Raw genomic sequence first — 23,167 nt, forward strand, 5'->3', positions numbered from 1 at the left:
CGGGAACAGCTTCCCAAAACTTTTGCATCTAGCTAGTGGAGAAACAGGTATTTTCAAAGAATTCCATGTCCTTGGTTCTGTGCTAGGTACTGCTTGGTAGTTACACAGAGGCTGAATGTATAATCCATACTCTCCAGGAAACTATAGTAAGAAGGTAGGAGAAGTGTCCTTGACACAGGAAAGAATAAGATCGAATTAAATCATGCATACAAATACTCTAAACGTTCAGAAGGCCAGACATCATCAGCTTTTTGTCAGTCCTCGGACTCTGTAACAAAGCAGTGTGGATGTGAGAAAGGAGAAAACGTGTGGATTCTAGAATCGAGAGGGAAATGCATGGGTTTGACTCGCAGGTCGTCTCTTTAGCTCACTGCGTGCTCTCAGGTAAGTTGCTCTGGGATAATGCCCTGGTTTCTTCGTCTGCAGAGGGTGGTCACTGTAACACTTGCCCTCTTAACCTCAAAACCTCTTGGCAGAGTTGGAAACACTGAGTACATTCTGTAAAGTTACTTAGATTTGTTAGTTTCTAATATATTTGTCTAGTGGCACAGAACTGCCTTTTGCTTACGGATATGATTCATCACTACTTACAGAGGCAAGAAGAGCAGGGGAAGGGAATGTTTTTTGAATTACTAAGTAGTCCTAAATACTTGTAGAATATTGCAATCAGAAGATTTACCAACCATGAGACTTTGGATAAGCCATTTACCTCTGTGCAATGTTATTTGCTGTTTCTTGCATGTGCCTTAATACCAGTGCCTAAGGCCTTCCCTTATGCTAATGAAAAGCCTTTCTCAGAAAAGAGGATGTTATATTTATATAGACTATGTGCCATATAATACTGTGTGTCATTCGCAGCAAATTTAATGGGAACTCGGCTTAAGGGACAAATGTAAAACTACAGGTTCAGAAATAAAAGCCCATGTTTCACAAAATGGGTCCTGGATTCATTTTTCAGCAAATGTTAACGGATAGGATATAAAGCCCTTAACTACTTACATTAATGCATTTTTTTCTTATTATTAATGCTAATAATTAAGTCGAATGAAATAAAAGTATTTGCTCTTAAGGGAGGTCAGTATATGTTCTAACTCTGTACGTAGGACATTTACCTGGTATCCCATCTGAGAATTCTTAGCTAGCTTTCCCGGCATATGCTTTTAGAGTAATACTCAGATATGTGGGCATGTATTTGAATATTTGGAGTTCTGTAGGATGATGGAAATTCTTTACTCCTAGCAAGAGGGGGTTTGGGGTACAGGCTGCAAGTCAGAGAGGAGGGGGTGGTTATACAAAATTTGGTTGCTTCAGGGGCAGAGGGTTGGTCGCTGGCATTTAAAATTCTATTATTACTTAAGAATACCACTTACAAAATAGATTTCTGAGCTTGTTGTTAAATCCTAAAATATCCTAAAGGTCGTCAAGTACTATGGAACATTTTACAAAAAAAAATGAGCCTAAATAGACTGGCTGGCCCAGTCGGAGGAGCATGTGGTGACTCTTGATCTTGGGGTTGTGAGTTCGAGCCCCATGTTGGATGTAGAGATTACTTCAAAATGAAATCTTAAAAGAGAGAAGAGGAAGCTCTACTTGGAAAATAAATTCAAAATATCTATGTTGTAAAAAAATTCAGGTTGTATACGTTTTGAGACAGTTTTTAAAAAACAGTTTTCGTTTGCAACTCATGCCAGTTTATAATAAAAGGTCAATTCATTTCTAGGGTAGAATTCATAGATCTAAAACTTACCTTAAGAAATTACCTAATTCCCATTCTCTTTTCCTTAGCAGAGATGATTTCTAGTAATTTAAGACAAATATATCTTCTTTCCATAGAATCAAAGACGCCTGTTTTGAAGAGCCATCAGCTAGGTGCCTATCTTTATTCTGTATTTTATGTCCCGCGAGTCACTGTATCAAAAAGCCTCAGTCCTTCTCTGAGACAAAAACCAAAAATACTTTCTCAGAAAAAAGAACATTGCTTTTATATTGTATTATATTATGTGTCGTTTGCAACAAGTTTTAAGAACATTGATAATAGTAATATGGCGAGAAATCAATTTTGTTGTCTGGACTCTCATTTCAAACAAAGAAAAGTGTGTAATTGCAATTAAAGGTTAATAGTGCTGCCCAACATACATTTTGTAGTTGTAATAACTATAAAACTAAGCAGATAAATGAAATATATCAGTGTCTGTGTGTGAATATATTTAATGTGAATGAGTAAACTTAAACATATTAATTCACTTAATTTAGATTTTAATCATATAATGATAAAAATTATTTACTACCAAAAATATGAAATAATAAGGTAAATAATTTCTAAAATTATGAACTAATAAAGGCAAATAATTTCATCCACAGGAATAATGGGATTATGATAAAAATTATTGGGGTTTCAGTTCAGTTGGGTTTCACATTTATTGATTTGTATTTTGGTTTTTGTGAAAAATGTTTAAAATTGTGATTTCAAAATATTGGTATTGTCAGATGACAGCATGCCACACTAGAAGACAGAAATGGAGATTATGAAAAAGAAAGCTCTTGGTAATTTATATAGAAACCACACTCCTCATATGAGATCACCTCTGTGTCTCTCACTCTCGAGACCCACTGTCCAGCCCATATCTCCATATTTAAACATGACCCTATTTAAGCTTTGCCAAATACATAGCTTTACCCTAAACTTAAAATTTTTTAGAGAAAGTGATTCTTTCCGCTCTCTGTAGGCAATAGTAACATCATTATCACCTGATGGTGACAATTGGATATACTCTGCCAGAAGCTGAGGTTATCAACTGGTGTAACACACCCATGTGTGTGTGTGTGTGTGTGTGTGTGTGTGTGTGTGTGTATGTGTGTGTAGCTTTTATTGTCAGAGAATTCTCCTCATAGATAAACTAAACTCCTAACTCATCTGTTTAAGCATGATCTATCTTATTTGATTTAATAAATAATTGCTGACTGTCTATTATGTTAGGGTTAGGGTTAGACAAGAAAAACATCCAAGCTGACTCATCATCCCATCTCCATCTTGCCTTAAAGGCCCACCTTTCTAATAGGGAGACAGTGAGCCTCATGGTAGCATAGGTGGGTTCTGCACTCTGGTGGGCCAGATTTGGATCCTTGCTTTCCATCATCAGGCATTTAACCATGGGTGAGTTATTTGTCACTCACATGTCAATTTTATCATTTAAATTTGCATGGTAACTTCCTTATGGAATTGTTTAGACTAAAGGTTAAATAGTAGTTAATAAAATTGTATTACCACTTAGCACAATATCTGACACATAGAAAACTCTTAACAACCCCAACTATTATTATCAGGCCATTTATTTTCAATGTTGTTGTCTGAATGACTTTTCATTGAAAACTGCTGTTTAGTAAAGAGACCCAGAAAAGCAAAGAGCATCATGCTGAAAGGTTGACCATTGCTGAGTTTTAAGAGAGGATTACCTTTACTTGTTGTGTGACCTCAGACAAATTATTTACTTCCTTGTGCCTCAGTTTTCTCACCTGGAAAATGGGCATAATAGTCCTCAACTAATAGGGTTGTTACAACTATTAAGTGAATCAAAGGAGTTTAACATATGTAATTAGAACAATGCCTGGCACATAGTTTTAAATAAAGTAACTAAATAAAATTATGTAGATCACTAGCAATAAACACAACTGCGCATCTATTGATCATCTTGTTAGGTTTCTGGGTTGCTGAGGGATCCCAAGCCTGCCAATCCCTTCTAGAGAGTCAGAATTCCAAATAAAACCTAGATTCTCACTCTTCATGTAGGGAGGCCACCGTGAAAACTTTCTCCTGTGTAGAAATGTGAAGTGGAGATAAACAAAACACTATCATTATTCTATTCTATTCTATTCTATTCTATTCTATTCTATTCTATTCTATTCTATTCTATTCTATTCTATTCATCAATAGAATGAGATACTGTGCTGTCACTTGCTACTGAACAGAACATCTTTCTTGACTTGATATTAGATGCTGCTGTTTTTTTCCATTGGTGGCACTCATAAATCTGAATGATTTAATTTGGGGGAATGTTTCCTAGGACAAGAAAATCTAAGGATAATTGATATTGAATGACCATGAAATGTTCTTGAAGCCAGAGTACTGTATAGCCATGAAATAGTCCTTCAAAACTTTGATTTTCCTATCCTAGACACGTAGTATGAACATTTGGGTTTATGCACTATGTTAAATCAACATTGCTGTTCAGTTTCCCTATTGTGTTTATTTCTTGTTCTCCTCCTCTTTTTCTTTCTTCCTCTTCCTCTCTCCTCCTCCTCCTTCTTCCTCCTCGTCTCCTCCTCTTCTTTCTTCTTCTTAATATAAGAACACCATCACATGGGAAACTTTAGCATTAACATATTCTGAAATGTCAAGTGTGATAGAGGACTTCTATTTCTGAAAATGTGTAAGATTTCCAGGTTAAATTTAGTAAATTGTAGGAATTTTCACTGTCAAGCTACATGATTTGACTATTAGAATGCTCTCCTCTTTGTCAGTATATCGTCTTCCATTTTCTCCCCTGAAATCATATTTCAAAATATATTTTCATTGATGTGATTTTTTTCTTCCCTGATAGAATTGGTTTCTCATCAGGGTGCATTTCCACAGACTGTATGCTTTAGTTCTCATTTTTTTTCATGCCTTCACCTTCAGTTTCCCTCTGTTAGGTGGCAGACTAACAGGTGTTTGCTATTGACTATTAACCAAATAGTTGTATTTTCACTCATTTACATTACAATTCTTTGGAACGTTTTTGGCTTACCAATGTTCCCTTTTATTTATTTATTTATTTATTTATTTATTTTTTACCAATTCAACCATATTTCACAAAGGCAAATCTTGGATATTTAGCTAGATCTATTTAGTATGTTGAAAGAAATTAACTTTCAAAGTATGCTTTTTGTGAAAGTACTTTGCATTCATTTTAAATACATGGCAGCACTATATTTGGTTATTAAATTCTTAATACCAATGCATTACTACTGGCACCTGTGGATTTTGTCACCCATTGACAAAATGGATAATTCTTTATCTTGTAGAAAAATTATGCTGTAAAATCATAAGAATCATCCTTTTCCTTTGGAATTTGTCATCTAGAGTTTGTAATTATTAACATAATTATATATATTATATGTAATATATATACATGTATCAGTGGATCTGAAAGTTTATATGTATCTTTTATCCAAGAGATGAAGAATACTTGGCCATTTACTGTGGCTGAAATTATAACTTTGTACAGAAAAAAAAAAGTGAATAGAGCACTGCTCCTGTCAATGATAAGTTGATTCAAATTAGCACATTTTTAAAGCTTGCTGACTTAGAATGTTCAGTGTTGCAAAGTTCTTTCTCGATCTTCTTGAGTTACATCTACTTCACAGAAACATTGGAGATTGTCTAACTACTTGGGTGTTCTTAATAGCCACTTGAGAGTACAAGGTAATTGAATTCACTTTGAAAGCATGCTTTTTCATGGAAGTGATTTATTGCTAACTCTGTCGCTAATTAGCTTTCTGACCCTAGAGAAAGTACTTAACCTCACCCTGGTCCTCAGATTCCTTGTCTGTAAGATAAAGGGATTGGGCCCGATGATTCCAAATGGCTCTTTTTACTTCTAAATATCTATGACTTGCTAAAACTAAAAGTGAAATATGTGCTGGGGTTTGGATGCCCTGTAGTCTGAATTCCTGATACGCTTGCTTCTTACTATCCCTAGGCGTACCTGGGTAAAAATGCTTAGGACACCACGATTTCCCTTGAGGTTTAAAAGCCCCTTTCTTTGGGGCGCCTGGGTGGCGCAGTCGGTTAAGCGTCCGACTTCAGCCAGGTCACGATCTCGCAGTCCGTGAGTTCGAGCCCCGCGTCGGGCTCTGGGCTGATGGCTCAGAGCCTGGAGCCTGTTTCCGATTCTGTGTCTCCCTCTCTCTCGGCCCCTCCCCCATTCATGCTCTGTCTCTCTCTGTCCCCCCAAAAAAAAATAAATAAATAAACGTTGAAAAAAAAAAAAAAAAGCCCCTTTCTTTAATCCCTTGGACCTGGGCTCCTCTAGCATGTATTTTGAAGCCTAGATTTCCATCTGTAAAGGGGATAATAATAGTACTTGTCTCAAATGGTAACTGCCATCATCAAATGAAATAATATCCATAGAGTTCTTATATGTTTGGCATATATTAGGTAGCTCATAAATACCGGCTATATTTCCAATTTACATTGGATTTCAGATACCTCTAAATCTTGGAAAATAATCTAAATGAAATAAATCTAAGTTAACAAATAAATAAGTAAATAAATAAGTAAATAGATAAGTAAGGAAAGAAGAAAAAAAAGGAAGAAAGAAAGAAACAAAGAAAGAAAGGGAAGAAAGAAGGAGAGAAAGAAAGGACAGGAAGAAAGAAAAAAAGGGAAGGGAAGAAAAAGTAAAGAAAGGAAAGGAAGAAAGAAAGAGAAATAAATCTAAATCCAAATCCAAATCCAAATCTAAATCTAAATCTAAATCCAAATCTAAATCGGAATCTTGGACAGAATGCAAATTTTAAATAAGGATAGGACCTAAGAGTGCCAAGGCAAGCAAGGCTGACCGGTTGATACAGCGCGTAGTATGGGCTCTGGAGATAGGTAGGGATTGTATTCCAACTCTGCTTTTCATTAGCTTGATGACCTTGGGCAAACTCAACTCTCAGAGTTTATAGCTTTACTCGTAAAGCAGGAAAAATGATTTCCAGTGAAGATGTAATGAGTACCAGTGAAAACACCTGTTGCGTAAAGGGGTCATAATTTTTCGTTTTTTTCTCTTGATGGGGATTATAGAGACAGACGACTCAAACTTCATCCACTATTTTCTCATACTTATCAGGGCTGCACTGAAACCACAGTAGGAAGTCAGTTTTTATTTTATTTTGAAGAAAAGATTCCCTGGGAATTAGATTTCATAGCTTGCTCTCATTATTCTAACCCAAATGAAATTTAACCTAATTTCCTCCTGTTCTTGTCTGAGTAAGGATAAAAGCCAGCTGGTGACTATCCTCTGGGAAATATTCTTTCACATTCTTAGGTCACCCATTAGCCTTCCTTAAGTTGGTCTTAAATAATACCATTTTCAACAGACAGACAGAAAGAGATATTTATTTTTCTTTATTACTCTTCTATTGCCCAACTCTAATCTCAGTCTAGGACATCTTTTTAAAGTAGTCTAAAACATTGGATGACAAAATTGAAAAGCATTAGCACATTTATTGATAATTATTGGCCATAAAAGTTGGTAAATCATTTATGAGCAGCATTTTTATCAAAAGCACTAACTTCATACTAAGATATTTATGTTGGATTCTAGGTGTTGATGGCAAAGTAGGTTTCAGAAGAAGTATGGGAATATTAAGATAGGAATGACTTTTACTTAAATGCAGGGAGATATGCAGGTAATATGTTTATCTGCTTTACTACTTTAAATAGCTTCTCTTGTTAGATGTTCACAGCCTCCCACAAGGCAAGTTGAATTACCACCACTTTCCAGATGAACCCACTGAGGCATAGCTTGCATAAGTAACTTGCTTAACCCTATACACAAATTCTGTGACACAGAGCGAAGACTGAGCACAGATCTTCCTAGCAAAAGTAGTGGACCTTTCTCCATGCAATTCTACTAGCCCAAGCCTTCTAGCTGGTATATGTTGCAGTGACAAATAATTTGGGTGAGAGATGTTGGATAGCTTGTATCAGGCCACAGGGCCTTTGAGTCACTTTCTCAGAGCCAAGGCTGCTTTGAATCCTTACAGGATTGGTGCATAGGCCGAGGGCTATGTGAATAATCCCATCAGAACCCGCCAGAGATACCAGTTCAAAGATCCTGGGAATTGATTTAGACCTACTTGGGCAGCATTTTGAGCACACAGAACTCTGCTCTTTTCACACGTGGGGTTTGGAAATGCTCCTTAACAGGAAATGCCACATATAAAATGTCATTTTTGATTTAGGAAGTTATTTAAATAAGACGAGTTAAGATGATTAGGTGAAAGATTATGCACATGCTATAAAAAGGCGCACAGTGTTAAATCTCACAGATGATGTTAGGGAGATAGGAACTGGAAATAATTTCACTGAAAAGAGTGGCCTGCTAATCTTATGGGACACATCTTGTAGCATAAGGATCATTGAGAAGAAGACCATAGCCTCCTGTTTGAGCAGTTACAGTCTTTTTTGGAGTTAAGTGAAAATAACGGTAATGACCTATTTTATCCCCCTTCACTATAACTGTCTATAAAAAGGGACTTGTGGAAAGAAATATTAACATTTTATTTATTTTTCAACGTTTATTTATTTTTGGGACAGAGAGAGACAGAGCATGAACGGGGGAGGGGCAGAGAGAGAGGGAGACACAGAATCGGAAACAGGCTCCAGGCTCTGAGCCATCAGCCCAGAGCCTGATGCGGGGCTCGAACTCACGGACCGCGAGATCGTGACCTGGCTGAAGTCGGACGCTTAACCGACTGCGCCACCCAGGCGCCCCTTATTTTTTAAAGTTTATTTTTATTTTGAGGGGGAGAGAGAGAGAGAGCAGTGGAAGGGCAGAGAGCAAGGGAGAGAGAGAGAGAATCCCAAGTAGGCTCCACACTGTCAGTGCAGAGCCCGATTTGAGGTTCAGTCTCACGAACCATGAGATCATAACCTGAGCCAAAATCGAGAGTCAGATGCTCAACCAACTAAGCCCCCCAGGTGCCCCGAAGTACTAACATTTTAATTTGGAAGTTCAATTTATGGCAAAATACCCAGAGAAAAGTACCCTAAAAACAAGAAGAGCTCCATTGTTGGAGAAAGAGCCAGAAGTACTGGCATCTCAGTGTGGCCTATGAACCAGCTGAGAGCACGGTTTTCATCCTACACTAGCCCTCGCTCAGCCGAAAGTTAATGTGGCCACACCACAGCCGTTCCAGAGATTCATTCAGATTAATAACAATTCAAAGACTGTAAATCTGTGTAACTGAGAGGTTGTTCTAAGTAGTCTTGTTAGCTCTTAAATTCTATGACTTTAGTCAAATATTGGAATTAAGAAAAACAGAAATTTATACAACAAACCTATAAATTTGATATATGTGTAAAATTTATAAGATAAACTGTGATAAAAGGTTGTCCTAAAAAGTCGTGAAAGAAATGATAATTTGTGTGTGTGTTCCCACGGGATATAATATGCCAATTTTATTTTGGTGTCTGTTTTCAATGTAAAAAATTATATACTTACAAAACAGGATGACGTCCATTATTTGCTTTTTGATTGCAACAATGACTTTTTTTATGGTTTTTATGAAGGGGACTTCTAGTAATTAGCAGAAAAAGGTTATGTATGTGGTAGGATCTCACTTTAAATAAATGAGATATCTACTATTCGAGTTTATAAAACTCATAAATCAAAGGTTAGTTTTATATAATCCTAATCAAGTTATAAAGGACTGCATAGATGTGTTATTTAATATCAAGCTTCTCTTGGAGCATTTAAAATGAATGTTTTATTTTTGCTTTATTTTTTTTAAATGTTTATTTATTTTTGAGTGAGAGAAAGATAGAGTGTGAGCAGGAGAGGGGCAGAGAGGCCCAATGCAGGGCTCGAACTCTTGGAGCACGAGACCATGACCTGAGCCAAAGTTGGGCACTTAACCGACTGAGCCACCCAGGCGCTCCCAAATGAATGTATTTCTATATCAAAAATTTAGATTAGGGTCGCCTGGGTGACTTAGTCGGTTGAGTGTCTGACTTCAGCTCAGGTCATGGTCTCACAGCCTGTGGGTTCAAACCCTGTCGGGCTCTGTGCTGACAGCTCAGAGCCTGGAGGCTGATTCGGATTCTGTGTCCCCCTCCCTCTCTCTCTCTCTCTCTCTCTCTCTCTCTCAAAAACAAACATTAAAAAATTTTTTAAAAATTTAAAAATTTGGAGTATACAAAAAGCTTAATAATGTATCTGTTTTATAAAGAAAAATTTACTCTCATGTATCAAAAACATTATGGTTGAATCTTGCTTCCTTGAATCACTGTACTTTTCTTGATTCATAACCTGGGATGAATCATCTTGATAGAATCTTTAGGGAAGGAGCCCCTTATGTTGGTGGTGGTGGTTGCTGTCCTTTGGAAAGGTCCCCAAGTGATCTTGATACAAGCTCCTTGAGTGAGAATCATTGTTTTACGTTTATTAAAACTTCCCAGCAGATTGGGAAAGACTGTTTTTAGGTTATATTTTCTAGCACCTAGTAAAAGGTTCTTCATGTTAAATAGCATCAGAACTCATTTTTATAGTAATATGCTGTTTTATTCAACAAATATTGTAAAAACTGAACTCACACCGAGCATCTCCTATCAAAATACACTGCTAGCTGTCTGCATATGAAAAAAATTTAAGCAGTTTATGAGATAAGTCATTCCTTGATGCATTGCATATTTCTTCATGGAAGCAGAGAGGCAAAAACACCAGCTGTTTCCTGGAACCACAGCTGACTTTCATTATAAAATTTCAACATGAACTAATTCAGATATAAGGGATACTTTCTTCTATGAAGGGAGAAGATTTATGGCCTAGTGAAATATATACATCGAAGTAAACTCTATACATTAATGTTTATAATGTAATGGCTTCATTTTAGAAACTGTATACTGAAGGCGACCTTGCTGACTCTAAATGCATTCCATTACCAATAAAGAGCGATGTGTTTATCGCTGAAATCTCACAGAATTGGTCTATGTGGGACTTTAAATATTAAGTAAGGGCAAGACCATGTAAATAACTGTTAATGATTATGTAAATGCTGCCTAGTGCCTCTCAGGCTTTAGCTTGGCATGAGGAAGTCCTGAGAATATAGGAGAGGCCTTCTGTGGTATGTTTCAGAAATCAGTGTATTTAATATATTATGTATCATAATCAGCTGGAGACATCCCTTTGCACTACCCTCCCAATTGCAAAGAAGAATCAGAGTGTCTAATGAGCGCCTGCTTTGGACAGCACCCAGTACTATGTCTTTTTTTTTTTTTTTGAAGAAACATTTCCCAGATGATATGTTGCCTCAGCTAAGTCTTTTTTTTTAATGTTTATTTATTTACTTTGAGAGCAAGCGAGCGGAAGAGGGACAGTGAGAGAGGGAGAGAGAGAACCCAAGAAGGCTGTGCGCTGTCAGCCCAGAGCTGGGTGCTGGGCTCGATCCCATGGATCGTGAGATCATGACCTGAGCCGAAAACAAGAGTTGGAGGCTTAACTGACTGAACCACACAGGTGCCCCCGTACTACGTCTTTTGTCAGATAGAAGGCAATATAAGACATAGTCTTTCACCCCAAGGACCTCCCAGTTTAGATGGGGAGAAGACATGCACATCTGAATAACCGAGAAACCCGAACGGTGGAAAGTGAACGTTGCTGTCAAAGTACATAGTATAGGCAGAAGAAAGGAGTGAAGGTCTGAGCACCATCTCAAGCCATATGGAGAGAACAATTTGGGGAAAGTACAACTAAATGGATCTTAGGGAAGTAGGGATGTGTGGTGAGGATGCCTAGGACACAAACTCTGTTCCCATGCTTAAGCACGTGATAAAACTGAGAGCGTTGTCCATTTTGTGGATCACTAATCATCAGAAAAAAACTAGGAAGTAGGTAGTATTAATATCCTCGTTTTACAGAGGAAGACACTGAAGCCCAGAGAAGTTAAGTAACTTGCGCATTGTCGGTAAGTTTCCTGTTTGTATACTTCTCCCCGAAGAAGACAGTATATTTTTTTAAATAAACATGTATGAGCACTTTTGCTAGTTTAGCCTCAAAACATGACTTTTAGGTTTTCAGAGAGCAGCATTCATTGGCTCAAAAGTAAGGCTCTTGCTTCAGCGTTAGAATTCCCAAGTATTACACATTTGTCTGTGCGGAAGCTCCATCTGGTCCCACATGTGGTAGAGAATACAGGATGCTGAAACCAACATCTGCCTGTGCTACAGCCAGCTCACAGCTGCTGCCTAACATTGAAATCCATCCTCGAGTCGTGTCAGATTAGAATGCAGAATCTCTCCAGTTACTTGTTGTCGGGGTAACTGCATTTTCTGATCGGAGAATGCCTGAATCGTACCAAAGCCCCTAGTGTGAAACACTGAAAGGAACTGCAGACCGTGGCCTTTAGTACCTAAATGGGGTCACTGATTTTTATCTTGAATGATACCATTGTGTGGCTTTATCCCCAGACATGAACTTACCAGTCTCACTTAATGTGAAAACTCTGGCAAGTTGCGTCATAGTCTCCGAAATAGAAATCAAGGCTACCTCTTCATTGCACAATGTGCTGTAACCATTTAGTTCTTGAAAGAAAAGCTGCAGGCTCTTCCTGGGAAGAGAGTGATGGCCTTTCAGTTCCTGTGGAAATGAAGAGGACTTCCCTAGAGCTGCAGTCACTGTAGAGTGATTGACTGTTGAGTTTGTTGGACCTCTGTTCCCATTGTCAATGTCAGTTACGTGTTGTTAATAACTTAAATGTATGTAATGTATGTGAGCTTCTTCGTGGGAGTTTATATCATTTAGTTTTTCATTTTATTGGACTATGAGCCTAATGAAGATCTCAAGAGATAATTTACTTATGGTCTAAGATTTAAAAAAAAAATGCTGCTTTAAAACCACCCTGAAAGACATTTTATGGACTAATTTTTTTCTTCTTCAGCTTGAATTAATAATCATATGAAATTCATATGTGACATGACATGCTCAGGGAATAGCCTTTCACAATCCTGAAAAGAGACCACAACCATTAAATTTTATAACCCTTATCATTTGAAGACATTTTTTTTTTCATTTGCAGAAAATGAAGTCTAGTGAATAAAACTGCTTTTCTCTTCCAGTTAACTAATTGAAACTAGGCTTCAAATTTAGATGATGATATTTATAATTATTAAAATTTTCCACTTTCTAAACTCATCTTTATGAATAAAATTGGGTATGTCCTTCACAATAGCTGGTTTTAACTTCTTGACTTCAAGGCAAAACTGGTCCTTTTGGATGGAAACTGAACATCGTTGTTTCACATTATGACAATCAGGACCATGTTATTGAACATGCCCCTTTGCTTTTTTCTTACATTTTATCTTGGTAAGACTATATACACATATGCAGAATGGAAATAACAATTCGTGTCTTCTCAAGATTACTCTGAAAGTGCTTTAAAAACATTGAATTTTAGAAAACAAATATTTGTTGATTACTCATTATGTAATAGACACTGCTTTATTTATGCCATTTTGCAGATGAGGAAACTGAGGCTCAGGAAAAATCGTGTTTTACTTAACGTCATAGTGTACTTAGTATTACAAAACATCATTCACGTAGTCTCGCGGTGGGAACTTGTACAATTCATTTAATTTATATGAGCCTAAGTTTGGAGGTGCCTGTTTGCCTGGTCACCTAGAGCTGTTTTCAAATCCTGGCTCATTTACCACTCATGTGAACTTGGGTAATTTCAACAGAACTCGGAATTTTAGTTTCTTCACTGGCAAAATGGAGATCCTGCCTATTTAGAAGATGGCTGGGAAAATTATCTGAAGATGTTTTTATAAAGCATCTGAAGCATGGTAGATGTGAAATACGGTCATTCTGCAGTCACTTTCTTTTTACTCTAACATTCTAAACCTGTTTACTTTTGGCAACATTTTATTTCATGGTTGCAGAAAGTGAAGTCTAGGGGAAAAACTCTGCTTGTCTCCTCTAGTTAATTAATTGAAACTAGAATTCAAATTTAGGTCATAAATTCCAAATTGCTATTACTTGTCTATTTTTTTTTTCAACATATGAAATAGAAAACAATTTCAAGATAAAAAAATATAGCCAGATATATATCCCTTTCTGCTCTGTCATTTTAATAATCTATAATGAAATAACTTTTAAAGCTTTTCCAAACTTTAAAAATTACTTAGATATAATTATCCAGTAATTTAGAGCAGTCGTGAAACTCATTTTGATTTCATTGACTTTTTTGAGACATTAAAAAGGGAAAGCATTGAATTAGATTTGTTTATATCCAACTGGGTTTCGCATGGTATGTTAGTTTTTTTTTTTATATCTTGGATTTCACTATTTTACTATCTTTGCTTTTTATTTCTATATTCACTTTTAAGATATAAAGCTTAGTTCTTTTAAGAGTGAGCCTGCCAGATACATTTTATTTGTTATGTAAGGCAAGGTCTTATTGCAAGAGGTTGTAAGATTTACAACTGAATTAAATTTGCAAGGTTAGCGAGCTCAGTTCTTTTTTTAATGATAAACAGGAAATGTCAGTACTGAGTAATATTTTCCACTCATATAGCAAATAAAATTTTCCAACAGATTGTTGGTTCAGTCACATTATTTCAAAGCATATTTATTCCAAGTTGCTAAAAGATATTTTATGGAATAATTTATGTGTTCCTCAGCTTGAATTAATAATCATATGAAATTCATATGTAATATGAGGTGCTCCTCTAATAATCCTGAAAAGAGATCACAACTGTTAAATTTTTATCCCTCATTGTCTGAAAGGTTAAGGAGTTTATACTGTGCACTAATTTCTTTCTTTTTTTTTTTAATGTTTATTTATTTTTGACAGAGAAAGATAAGGCATGAACGGGGGAGGGGCAGACAGAGAGGGAGATACAGAATCCGAAGCAGGCTCCAGGCTCTGAGCTGTCAGCACAGACCCCAATGCAGGACTTGAACCCATGAACCATGAGATCATGACCTGAGCCGAAGTCGGACGCTCAACCGACTGAGCCACCCAGGCGCCCCAAGACCGTACACTATTTCCTAAGGGAACGCTTAGGCTTTTCTCTCCTGTTTTTTTGTTTTGTTTTGTTTTTTGAGTTTATTTATTTTGAGAGAGAGAAAGCACACATGAGTGTGCATGCAGGGGGAGAGAGAGAGGGAGAGAGAATCCCAAGCAGGCTCCTTGCTGTCAGAAGGGAGCCCGAGGTGGGGGCTCAATCCTGCAGAATGAACTGTGAGATCATGACCTGAGCCTAAATCAAGAGTCAGACGCTTAACCAACTGAGCCACCCGGATGCCCATTTTTTCTCCTTTTTTTAATCTATTTTGTATGAAGCCTGTGTCTACCTGCACTGATTTGACATAAGATTTGAAAACTGTATTTATTAAGTGACTTGGTGTTCTTTTTTAAAAAAATTAAATGCTGGGGGCTCCTGGATGGCTGAGTCGGTTGAGCGTCCAACTTTGGCCCAGGTCATGATTTCACGGCTTGTGAGTTCGAGCCCTGCGTCAGGCTCTGTGCTGACAGCTCGGAGCCTGGAGGCTGCTTCGGATTCTGTGTCTCCCTCTTTCTTTGCCCCCTCTCGGACTCTCTCTCTCTCTCTCTCTCTCCCCCCCTCTCAAAAATAAATAAACATTAGAAAAAAATTAAGAAAAAAAATTAAATGCTGGAAATTTACAAAAGTATTATCTAACGTGTAATTGTTTCATTTTTAATGTGACATATGCTTATTACAACAGGAAAAAAGGTGAAATGTGTATAATAGTGGTGTCCCCATTTCTCTAAAATCCAGCTTGGAGGTGCCCAATGTTAACACATTTATTTGGGTCCTTCTATAATCTATGTTCAAGAAAACCCTTACAAAATTATATAGGATTTTACTGAGTTAATCACCCTTCTTTTTTTAAAAAAATGTAGGATCACTGTCCATATTACTTTGAAATTTGTTTTTTCAAATTGCCACCCATAGAAGTGCAGCTCAAAACATAATAACACCTTTATTATAATATCTGCATAATGAAATCCCCTAATATGTACAAACCACATTTTTTTTTTGGCAGCCGGCTGTAGCTGATTCACTTTCAAGGTGATTTAATGTTTTTGCTGCTGGAAACAATGCTTTAGTAAATATTCTTTTATATGTATCCTTAGCGGTTTCATTTCTGTAGGAAAGATTTCTAAATGCATTGAGTTAAGGTTATATGCATTCAAAAATTTAATGTATTTGTCAGATTACCTTCTAAAATTTACACACTAGCAATGTGTGAATATTTCTTCACTTCCTTTCAAGCCTGAGTATTGCCGTCTTTTAAACTTATTGTCTACCGATGGGTGAAAACTGATGTTTATGATTGTTTTCACTTGCTTTTCTCAGACTACCAGTGAGACTGATGCTCTTTTTATTTATATTTCCTCTTCGGTGAATTTCCTGTTCAACCTAAACATTTTTTAAAAACTCTTTTATTGAGTTACATACATAAAAATTCACAAAACACTGGTATACAACTCATTGGATTTTCATAAGGTGAACTAACTCATGGAATCAGAATTAAGATCAAGAAATAGAACACTACCAGTCCACCAAAAGTGGCCCTCAATATCCCTTCCAGGTAACTACCTGTCTCTGGACCTAACGCCATTCTGACTTTGATCTCTACTTGTTACTTTTGCCTGTTTTAAACTTTATGAACCTTAGACTCTTTTGTGTCTGGCTTCTCTTGCTCAGCAGAATGTGTGAGTCTACCATGCTTTTGTGTGTCAAAAAAATGTGTTCATTTTCATCTTTTATAGAGTTTAATTATCTGAATATACCAGAATTTTTTATTCATTTTGTATCAGCCATTACTGTGCACCGAACCACCCAACGTTCAAAGCCTTTAAATACATACACACATATTGCAGTTTACAGATCGACCAGGGGGTTCTTCTGTTTGTCGCTTTGCTTACTCCTATGTCTGTAACCAGCTTGGGTTGTGTAGGCTGGTTCTTGAATGGTGGCTGGGCTTTCTCGTATGGTTGGGAGTCAGCAGTTTGTAGGTGGGGCTAGGAGTCCTCAGCTGAGAAGTGGGTTCTCCTTTATAGTATGGAGCATGTTCTGCAGATGTCTAGATTAAACTTGTTCAGATGGTGGTGGCAAGGTTCCAAATGAGAGAGAAGAAACTCTAAAAGCCATTTAAAGCCTGGTCTTGGGACTGGCACACCAGTACTCTTGCCCCAAGAAGGAGTTCTAACTCAGATACAAGACAGTTTTCCATAATAGTTCATTCTTTCTATTGTTGGATAGCATTCCATTGTATGGATATAGCACAACTGGTTTATCCATTCACTTGATGGATATTTGTGTGTCTTTATTTTGGAGCTATGACCATTAAAGTTGCCGTGAACATTTGGGTACAACTTTTTCTATGAACACATGCTCTCTTTTCCCTTGGATGTAAACCTTGGAGTGGAATGACTGGGTTGTATGCAATGCAATGTGTTTAACACTTTTTTTTTTAATTTTTTTTAACGTTTATTTATTTTTGAGACAGAGAGAGACAGAGCATGAACAACGGGGGAGGGTCAGAGAGAGGGAGACACAGAATCTGAAACAGGCTTCAGGCTCTGAGCTGTCAGCACAGAGCCCGACGCGGGGCTCAAACTTACGGACCGTGAGATCATGACCTGAGCTGAAGTCGGCCGCTTAACCGACTGAGCCACCCAGGCGCCCCTGTGTTTAACACTTTTAAAGGCTGTCAGACCCAGACAGTTTTCCCCAGTGTTGCACTGTTTTACATTCACAGCAAAAATAAGTGAGTTTCAGGTGCTCCATATATTCACCGTCGCTTGGAATAGTCAGTCTTTTAAAATTTTAGTCATTTTAATGGTTGTATCTCATTGTGGTTTAAATTTGCATTTCCCTACTGACCAAGGAGGTTGAGCACCTTTTCGTGTGCTTATTTGCCGTTCCTCTATTTGCTTTGGTGAAACGCCTCTTCAAATCTTTGTCCATTTTTAAGATTGGATGTTTGTTTTCTTATTATTGAGCCTTGAGTATGCTTTAATATCCTGGATACAATTTGTTTACCACATATTTGATTTGCAGATGTTTTGTCTTAATCTGTGGTTTGTCTTTTCACGATTAACAGTATTTCTGGAGAACAGAAGTTCTTAATTTTGGCCAAGTCTAGTCTACTTTAAAAATTTTATGATTATGCTTTTGGCTTTATAAGACATTTTTGCCTAACTCTAGGACATGAATATTTAGTTTGATTTTTCTAAGCAGTGTTTTTAGTTTTTAACGTAGGGTTTGTATACAGCTTTTGTCAAATTCATTCCTAAATATCTAATATTTTGATGGTATTTTCGATGGTATTCACCTTCACATTTCATTTTCTGATTATCTGTCACCAATGTGTACAAATGAATTTTGTATGTGGATCTTCTGGCCCTTAAATGTGCGAAACACACCTATGAGTTCTAGCAGCATTGCTAGAATTCAGTTGGATTTGCTGCAGGGATCATCATGCCATTTCAGAATAAAGACAGTTTTACTTCTTCCTTTCTGATCTGATGCCTTTTCTTCTTTCTTTTTAAAATTTTGTCTTTATTGCATTGTATAGAACCTCCAGTATAATGATGAATAGGAATGGTGAGAGTGGATTCCTTGCCTTTTCCTTCCCTTAGGATAAAAATATTCAGTCTTTCATCTTTAGGTATGCTGTTAGTTATAGGCTTTTCGGTTATTCCCCTCTTATGGTGACTCCAATTGTAAGTATATCAGGCTGTTTCAAGTTATCCTGCAACTCATTTGCATTTCATTTTTTTAGCCTGCTTTGATTTTGGGTAGTTTTATTATTCTGTCTTCAAATTTACCAATCTTTTCTTCTTTATGATCTACTCTGCTCTTAATACTATACACTGTATTTCTCACCTCAATCATTGCAGTTTTAATCTCTAAAATTTAGATTTAAGTATTTTAAAAGTATCTTCCATGTCTATATTTAATATATTCAGTCTTTGATCTATCTTTGGGAACATATAAAATATAGTTATAATATCTGCTTCTTTCTTTTGCATGAGTTCTGGGTTAATTTGGTTTGAATTTTGTCATTATGGGTTTTATTTTTCTAATTCTTTGTGTAACTAGTAATCTTTTGTTGGATGCCAGACATTTTTAATTTACCTTACTGGATGTTGGTTATGTTTGCACTTCTGTAAATAGTTTTGAGCTTTGTTCTGGGACGTAGTTAAGTTACTTGAAATCAGACCTTTCAGATCTTATTTATGAGCTTTGTTAGATCCTCATTTTACCCACTTCAAGGCAAGCCCTTCTGAGTACTTTTACCTAATGCTGTATGAATTACAAGATTTTCCACTGTGTTGGGGAAAGGCTCTATTCTCTTCATTGTGATATTTCCATCATGGTTTCTTTTAATCCTTTAGAATAATTTTCACCTGGTCTTGGGTAGGATTTTTTAGGGTGATTTTACCTGTTGTAAAAGGATCAGTATTCAGTAACTCACCTGAAGCAGACTTTATGTAGGTGTCCTGAGTTATCTCTCCGTGCATCTCTTCCCTTCCCATATTATATTCTGTGAACTGTAACCTACTTGGCCTCATTGGGCCAATTCAATCTCCACAACTCAAGGAGAATGGCAGGTCCTGCTTGAGTTTCACTTTCCTATGCAACAGCCTGAAAAATCTCTCTATAGACAGCCATCTGAACAACCCACAGGACTAACCTCACTTGTTTCTTGTTTCTCAGAGGTCAGTGTCCTTCTCTGCCTGATATCAGTCCACTTCCTTGAGACAATGCCCAACATCATTACTGATTAAGGAAGTGTAAATTAAAATCACACTGGGATACCACCTTTAAGAATTGCCATATGGAAGTTAAAGGGTTGGCAAGATGTGGAACAACTGGAACTCTAATATACTGCCGATGGGAATATAAAGTGGTACGCCACATTGAAAAATCATTTGGCAGTTTCTTAAATAATAAACATACATTGTCATTTACTTTAGCTATTCTGCTGTTAGCTGTGTATCCAAGAGTCATGGAAGCGTATGATCATACAAAGACTTGTCAAAGAGTTTTTGTAGCACCTTACTTTATAATAGCTAAGAAATGGAAACAATCCAAATGTGTATTAATCGGTGAATGGATAAACAAATCATGGCGTATATGTACAGTGGAATACTACTCCGTAATTAAAATGGATGAACTATTGATACATAAAACCAACGTAGATTAACCTGAAAATAATTATGCTGAATGAAAGAAGCCAGAAAAAAATGACTACATATAATATGATTCTAGTTTTTATAAATTCTAAAAAATTCAAGTAATCTATAGTGACAGGAAGCCATGGAGTGGTTTCCAGGGATGAGAATGAAGCAAGGTGGGAAGACAATGAGGGGTTGGCAAGGGCCCTGGGGAAACTTTGGGGGATAATGTGCATATTCATTATCTAGCTTGTGGTTTTATGAGTATGTACATATGTCAAAACAACAAATTTTATACTTTAAATATGTGCAGCTTAGTGTATGTCAAATTATACCTTTTTTAAAAAAAAAGTGTTTATTGTTGAGAGAGAGTGTGAGCAGGGGAGGGTTTAAGAGGTAGAGGGAGACAGAGGATCCCAAGCTGGCTCTGTGCTGACAGCAGAGAGCCTGATGCGGGGCTCAAACTCACGAACCATGAGATCATGACCTGGGCTGAAGTTGGACGCTTAACTGACTCAGCCACCCAGGTGCCCTTGTCAAATTACACTTTAATAAAAGTGAAAGAAATGTTGTCTTGGAGAAGTTTGAGGTCAGAATATTTTCACCGTTAGTAATTCTTCCTTAAATTGTTTTTTAATGTGCTGTTTAACTCACCCATAGAGTTTTAAATCCCAATTATTTTTTATTTCTAGAAATTCTATTTTGTTCTTTTTCAAATATGCTGATTCAATCTTGATATTTCTTGCTCATCTTTTCAAGCTCGTCTTTATTCTTTAACCACATAAATATGATGCATAACATTTAAAAAATGAAGCATACATAGTTATTTTTGATTTTATGTTTAATAATTCCAATGGCTCAAGTCATTGGGAATCTAAATATGTCGTGGATAGTCTCTTGTTTCCCCAAGTGTTTGCTAAGTTTTGCCAAGTTAATGTCATCCATGGAAATCACAAGGTACCGGAGGAGAGGATGCTCCCTCCTGGAGGTATTATATTTATATTTACTTTTGCCAGATGCCAGGGGATGGCAACCCATGAGGGATCCTTTATTTTCTTGGTTTGGAATTTCCCCAACCGTACAGGACTATAAATTCAAATCTTACTGTCTCATGAGGCTGGACCTTTGTTTACACACCTCCAGGGGAGAATATTGTTATTATTTTCTTCTAACCAGGTCTTATTCAGCTCTGGGTACCATAACAAAATACCATAGACTGGTAAATAGCAGACATTTATTTCTCACAGTTGTGGAGGCCAGGAAGCCAAGATCAAGGTTCTGGAAAGTGGGTTTCATTCTGAGGCCTCTGCTCTTGGCATGTAGACAGCTGCCATTTCACCGTGTGCCCATATGACCTCCTAATGCTCGAGGATGGGGTGCAGAGGAGGAGTACAGCAAACTCTCTGGTGTCTCTTATAAGGGTATTAATCCAATCATGAGGGCCCCACCTTCGTGACCTCATGCACCCTAACTACCTCCCAAAGATCCCATCTTCAAATACCATCCCATTAGAAGTTAGGACTTTAGCCTATAAATTTGAAGGGGGGGAGGGGACAAAAACATTTGATCCATAATAACCCAGAACTGTGGCAGAGACAGACAAGTTTTTTCATCAGCTGCCTTTGTTAGCAGTTAGATTTTTTTTTTTTTCTAGTTCTTCACTTTACTGGATTGGTATGAGCTCGGAGGGTTCCGGTTCTGTATTTAATTGAGGGGTGTGGGAGGGAGAGGTGTGTGTCAAGTTGAGTCCCACATCATTTGATGATCCTATCCTGTGACCATTATTCCTGGAGACTCTAGAATCATAGTATGACATATGTTCCCACGGGAGCCTTAATTTCTGTTTTTATCACTTTGATTTTGACTTTATATTCTTCTTCTTTTACCTTTGGTCTTTCTTAATTTCTTACTGAGCTTATCAATATATTTCAAGACACATTGTTTTAAGTTTTGAAAATCATGGAAATCATGAAAATCAGTCTTCCAACTCAGAGGTGTTCTGAACATTTAGTTTTCCTACTGGAAGTACAAATTCTGATGGATACAATACAGTTTTGCCAGGTTCAGGATGAAAAGGCTGGAATGCCATGATCAAAGACACTGAGAACACATATTCCTGGTAATGTTTGGAGATCTTGTGAAAGGACCACAGAGAGCAGGAATTGTAAGCCAAGAAGTGAGTTTCTCTTGAGGCAACGTGGGACTATTGGGTTTTGGCTGGAGAAATGGCATGATTTGTTGTGGAGATTTTAGAATACAGAGGATTAGAGCCAAGAGTTTAGCCTGGACATGTTAGGAAAATGTATGTGAGAGGAAAAGCAGCCTTATTTGGGAAGTGTCTTTGGAAATAAGGAGAGAATGCCCACAAGGGTTGTTGTGGCAGTAGAGATGGAAATCCTCCCCATTCGCTTGATGTTAGGGGTGAAGACTTTTAAACAAATCTGAAAGAAGTGATGTTTCATGGGGGAGAGAAGATGGTGTGTTCCCTTTTGGAACTATTATCGCAACTCAATTTATCAGATCCTTTTTCGGTTTCTTGTTTTAGCTGCCAAGAAAGGAGGTTGGCCACATTTCTGAAACTGCAAAATTCTCTTTGAATATCTACGCAGGTTGTAAATTATGACATTTCGGTTGAGTGTGGCTTTTATCTGATTGAGCAAATATGGAATAAATCACCCATGCTTTTTATGTTTCCTTCATAAGTAGATCCCTTTTGAATGTAATTTCTATAACTGCAGACCTGAGACTATTTAAACTGATAAAAAGTATTGAATGGAAAAGTTATTTTAGGTTTGATTTAAAGGATGTGGCTGGCATGTTTAGGAAAAAAGGCAGATCAGACTTGTTAAGACTAAGTACCTGAGTTTATACTTGGCTCTCACCTTGATGGTCAGGTTGGCAATTGAGGTCAACATGAGCACCTAGAGGGAACAGAGAGATGTGCTGGAGTAAGTGGGGACAAAGATGGATAGCAAAGTAGGAATGAAAAGATGTTAACTAGCTCTGGATGGTTTTTATATGAATAATGTTATATTATTTTCTCTGTATATAAACTTTTCAAAAGCGAGCAAGCAAACGAATAACTTCAAAGATTAATAAAACATTTGCTTTGCTTTCCAGAAACCTACATCTAGAGGAGACTTCTTTATTTAAATAGCTGGAAGGCAGCAGGAGACTTAAAGGCTTTGAAAAGGTGAATTCA

General features: G+C 37.1%; 1 protein-coding gene across 1 annotated transcript in view; it reads left to right on the plus strand.

Moving 5' to 3' along the window:
* Positions 1-23,167, plus strand: part of MOXD1 (monooxygenase DBH like 1) — a 90,396-nt gene that overhangs the window by 26,071 nt on the left and 41,158 nt on the right. The window lies entirely within an intron of this gene.

Source organism: Lynx rufus, unplaced genomic scaffold, assembly GCF_022079265.1.
Source record: "Lynx rufus isolate CCGP_SWC_20201006 ecotype Redwood Valley unplaced genomic scaffold, mLynRuf1.p SCAF_6, whole genome shotgun sequence".
Lineage (NCBI taxonomy): Eukaryota > Metazoa > Chordata > Mammalia > Carnivora > Felidae > Lynx > Lynx rufus.